This window comes from Geotrypetes seraphini, chromosome 14 (assembly GCF_902459505.1).
Source record: "Geotrypetes seraphini chromosome 14, aGeoSer1.1, whole genome shotgun sequence".
Classification (NCBI taxonomy): domain Eukaryota; kingdom Metazoa; phylum Chordata; class Amphibia; order Gymnophiona; family Dermophiidae; genus Geotrypetes; species Geotrypetes seraphini.
The window spans coordinates 26,808,943-26,813,812 of record NC_047097.1 but is presented as its reverse complement, the minus strand read 5'-3'; the positions used below and the strand labels follow the sequence as shown (position 1 = coordinate 26,813,812).

General features: G+C 44.6%; 1 long non-coding RNA gene across 1 annotated transcript in view; it reads left to right on the top strand.

Moving 5' to 3' along the window:
- The first annotated feature begins 199 nt into the window (after window positions 1–199).
- The window catches only part of LOC117348284, a 55,480-nt gene continuing 50,809 nt past the window's right edge, over window positions 200–4,870 (top strand). Inside the window, exon 1 of the long non-coding RNA XR_004536943.1 lies at window positions 200–267. This is a non-coding gene — a long non-coding RNA (uncharacterized LOC117348284). The remainder of the gene's footprint in view (window positions 268–4,870) is intronic.

Here is a 4,870-nt window from a genome sequence, read left to right as displayed (position 1 = left end):
AGTGTTCCTAGGGGGAGGGTGCACCACACATCACCTGACCTTAATGGGGAACACAATTCCAGGCAACACCAGGAACATTCCAGTCCTCAATTTGGGCAGGAACAAGCTACACCTGTTGCTCATTATCCTGAGGCTTATAAGGACCAGCAGCAGTCCTCAGAAAGGAGGCTGCCACTGAACCAACCCATGTTGTACCAGAGGGGAAGGTCTGGAGACAGGAGACCCGTTCCAAGAGCCCGGAGCAATGTACCTCAGCCTAACACCCAGGTCAGATCTAATTGTTTAGAAGCTGAAATGTTAGAAGAGTGCATGAGAGAAGCTTCAGACAGTGAAGACTTTGTAGGCCAGGAAGAAGCCATAGACTATAAAGAAGGAAGTGATGATTCTGACCAGTGGGCTATGGAAACCACTGGGGTTTAAAGAAGTTAGGCTGAGTTTGGGTTGTGCTAGATAATGGGCTGACTGTCTCTGTAACCTTCAAGCCAGAAGAGAAGATACTGAAAGCCTTAGTGGTTGGAGGGGGTTCCTTGCATTCTTTTGAGCAAGAACCACAGAGTTTATAGGCTGAGGCAATTTGTACTGCCCAGCCTTGGCAATAGTGGGAGACCTTTTTCCCTTTTTGAACTTTTGGTTTAGACTGGATTATGGGCCCTAGTTGGGAGGGAGCACAGCCAACGGTCCTTGTGGGAGGAGGTCCCTTCTGCTCTGAGCTCTGCATCCAGAGAGCTCAGAGGCGGGTCTAGTCTAAAGCGGCCAGAAGTGATTGCCAAGCAGAGACTTTATCCAACTAGGAGAGAGTATTTTGGAAGTAGTTGGAATCCATGGACTATTATTGCCTTGATGTAATGAAGAGTCAATTTGGACTATTATTGAGGAAGACAAGTCTATTTTTCTTTTGGAACTGTGAAAGCAAATTGTAGATTTGAAAGCTGAAGTTCCTAATGGAATAAAGAATTTTGTGTTGGAAGCAGAACTGGGTGTTTTTCATTTGATCCACCAACTCCAATCAGCACTGATAATCCGCTCGGTCAGCATCGTGTGCCCTGGTCTCTTTCGGTCACACCCGCTTGGGCGCGGCCCGGCCTAGGTGATACACGGTGACAATATGCTGGTTGGGACATTGGAGAAATGAAATACACACGGACTATGATGTGGAACAGCTTTATTGTCATCAGAAAAGGCTTGGGAATGGACTGAGTACAAGTGCCAGGTTTTCTTCCAGTATATTGTGGGATAATACGGATTTTAGTAACTGGAAGTGCAATATGGGTTTATTTAGGTTTAATGTGTAACATAGCGTTATGATTTGTGCTATTTAATACAAATACAGTATATTTAAATTTAAAAAACCTGTCTAGTTATATCATATGTATTATACTTTTTGAGATAGGTAGTTTGGTTAATTGTACCTTGTTTTGTAATGTCAGCCAGGGTTTTAAAGACCTACATTATAGGTGGCTAAGTCCTGAGAGAAACACCCCTAGCGGTGCCTTTCTCCACCCCCTAAACACGCCTACTTTGGTGTCGGGTGTCGAAAGGCGCCATGCGATGGGTGCCTATCTTTTCTAGAATCACACCTAGGAAGATAAGCAGGTATCGCCCAATAAAATTGTATTTTTTTCTACTGTGAGCTTGTTAAAGCTCATTATTGAAGCCAATTTGCTAATTAAGCTCGGCATCTAATTTATAGAATACCGCTGAACGCTTTTCTAGTGCTTACACTCACGCACGCGCCTCTTATAGAAGTTCCCCTTTAGTGCTGCTGAAAATGTTCTGTTTCATGTCAAACCCAAACCAGCTGTTTTGTGAGCGCTCCAGGACAGTGGCGTGGTAAGGAGGGGGGTGGTGCTGCCTCTCCTCACCCTATTTCCCTGCCCCCCTACCGCGCACGCGCCTTCTCCCCTTTCCCTGGACCTTTTTAACGTCTCCAGCATGAGCAGTACGTCCGAGTCGGTATCGATTCGCCCTTTCACGTCGCATCTTAGGCGCGGGTCCTGGAAGTGACGTCAGCGAGAGCACCGAAGCGGATGCGGGCAGCGACCTCATGCCGGGGAAGTAAAAAAATTACGGGTGAAGGCAAGGGACGCATGCACGCAGCAAGGAGAGGAGCGGAGGGCAGAGTCAGCACTTGGCCAATTAAGTGCTAATATTCACCACTTCACCGACACGGTTAACCGCAGAAATCAGTCTTATCTTTACGCAGTAACCCATAGCTGGTTAAACAGCTGAATGTCACATAACCAGCTATGCTTTAGCTTGCTCTGGAAACCCCCAAATTCAATGCCAGAGCCTGAACCAGCTGCGGTCAGCAAAATGCTGAGCAATACTAGCTGAATATTGATCCCCAGCTAGCGTTCGAGGATCATACAGATCTTATGATAAAAAAAATGTGTTATGATCCTCTGGAAACAGAACCGTCAAAAGAGATTTTGATTTTGTTTCTTTTAGACTCTTGGTGCAGTCTTTGATTCTGTCTGTCCTCAAATATTTTAATATCTATCTTACATCCTTTAAGAAAAATCTACTATGTATTCGATTAATACAAAATATGGTAGTGTGCCTAATTTCTGGTTTAAAGAAATGTGATCATATCAGTCCTTACTATCAACAGTTGTATTGGTTGCCTTTTGAGGCACGTATTCTCTTTAAGTTTGGCTGTCTTTGCTTTAAAGCTTTTTCTGGTTTAGCTCCGGGTTATCTAACCTCCCAATTTAATTTTTATAGATCATCGAAAAATACCCGTAATAATTTTGTTTATCTATCCTTCAGTTAAGACCTGTCGTTACAAGAGAATTTTGAATAGGTCACTTGCTTTTCAATTAGGGAAAATGAACTCTTGGTTAAGCCCGTTGATCTGTCAAATGGATTCTTATGTTTTTAGAAAGATTTTAAAAATCTATTTGTTTGATAAGTTTGTCAAATAATCATGCATTTTTATCTTATTAAGTTTTACCATATTCTATGTATATGTCACTGATTGAACAGTTCTTCTTTGTTAACCGCATGGAACCTCACAGATGGGCGGTATACAAGAATAAACTTATTATTAAACTCACATACAACACTGTTACAGAATGAGAGGGTTTATGATTGATTTTCAGAATTATGATCCTGTCATCAACAAGATCTAGGAAAGAGAGGATCAGAAACTATCAGGCATTACAAGATACTAAACCATGAAAATAGTCACTATGAATCCAGTGTGCACTGCGCTGAGCCCCAGCCTTTCCACGGCTGTTATTAGAGAAGACAGAATGTCATTGTCAGAAGAGGGAGCAAAAGGTCTGAGCTCAGCTCAGCAGCATTCCCCCGAGTCAAGCCGTGAAACGACTTGCTCGGATCACAGGGGGGGTCATTGCATTCTTGGTGTCCTGCACATATTCCTCATTCTAACGTCTGGCGAGTTTCTGATGTCCTCAAAGTCAATACTCTGATGTAAACCAACTGCAGAGTTTTGAAAAGAGGACAATCTAGTGATGTTTTGCTTGTGTTTGTGATCCTGCTCGACTGTCCGAGGGTCCAGACGGCTTTTCAAAACCCGGCACTTTGGGTTTTGAAAAGCCTCCCTCAAAATTGCTGTCGGCCAGGAGCAAAACGCGATGACATCACATGCGCATGCCATTCTGCCTGACCAGAGCAGGCAGCAGGGGGTGAGGCTGGGGCATGATGGGGCAGGAATGGGTGGAACCAGGTGGGCCTGGTGGCAGGTCTAACGGGGCCTGGATTTTCCAAAAGGAAAATCTGGTAAACCTATATTGGGGAAGGGAAGGGGTGCACATGCTCGGCGAGGGGCAGAGAAGGAGCAGGGGGCTGGAGAAGAGGGCAGGGGATGTCTCCCACCCTTGCTATGCCATTGTGTACAATTCTGGAGACACCACCTTCAAAAAGAAATAAACATGATGGAGTCGGTACAAAGGACAGCTACTAAAATGGGCAGTGGTCTTTCTCGCAAAGCGTATAGGGGCAGACTTGAAGATCTCCATATGTACACTGTGGAAGAAAGGCAGGAGAGGAGAGATGATTGAGAACATAAGAATTGCCGCTGCTGGGTCAGACCAGTGGTCTAAATGAGTCCAGTCTCACCTGCGTATGTTCCAGTTTAGCAGGAACTTGAAACATAAATACCACCTGGCTTAACTGCACAGGAGGCGAGTCTTTTTCAGTTGAAAGGAATCCCTGAAATGAGGAGGCCTAGGATGAAGATGAAAGGGGACAGAGTTGGGGGGGGGGGGGGGGGTAACCTAAGGAAATACTTTGGCCCTCTTCTACAAAACTGCGATTGCAGTTTTTAGCGCAAAGAGCCACGCTGAATGGCCCGCGCTGCTCCCGACGCTCAGAGTTCCTATGAGCGTCGGGAACAGCGCAGGCCATTCAGCATGGCGCTCTGCGCTAAACTGCGGTCACAATTTCGTAGAAGGGCTTTGTCAAACTTAAAACCTTTCTATTTCAAGACGCTTACCAAAATACAATACAATACAAGATAAGATACCTTCTCCAGCCAACTCCCAACGATTAATGAGAACCACTTTTAAGAAACGATCTCCCTTCCCTACCCGTTCTCTCCCTTCCTCTTCGTGCCTCCCTTTGATTTTTCTCTTGACTTTGATATCATTTTGAATCTTCCCCTTCCCCAGCACCCTCTGCATCAATTTTGTCTGTCTTTGTCCTATTTTATTTTTTAAACTCCAATTTTAGCGATGTAAACCGTCCAGATATTTGTTAGATGGTCGGTATATCAATCTGTAAATAAACCTGGAAACTTAGAAAGGATGGTGCATTTGTAGAACAGCCTCCCAGTGAAGGTGGTGGAGATGAAGACTATCTAAACTCAAGAAAGCTTGAGAAATACATTGGATATCTAAGGGAGAGG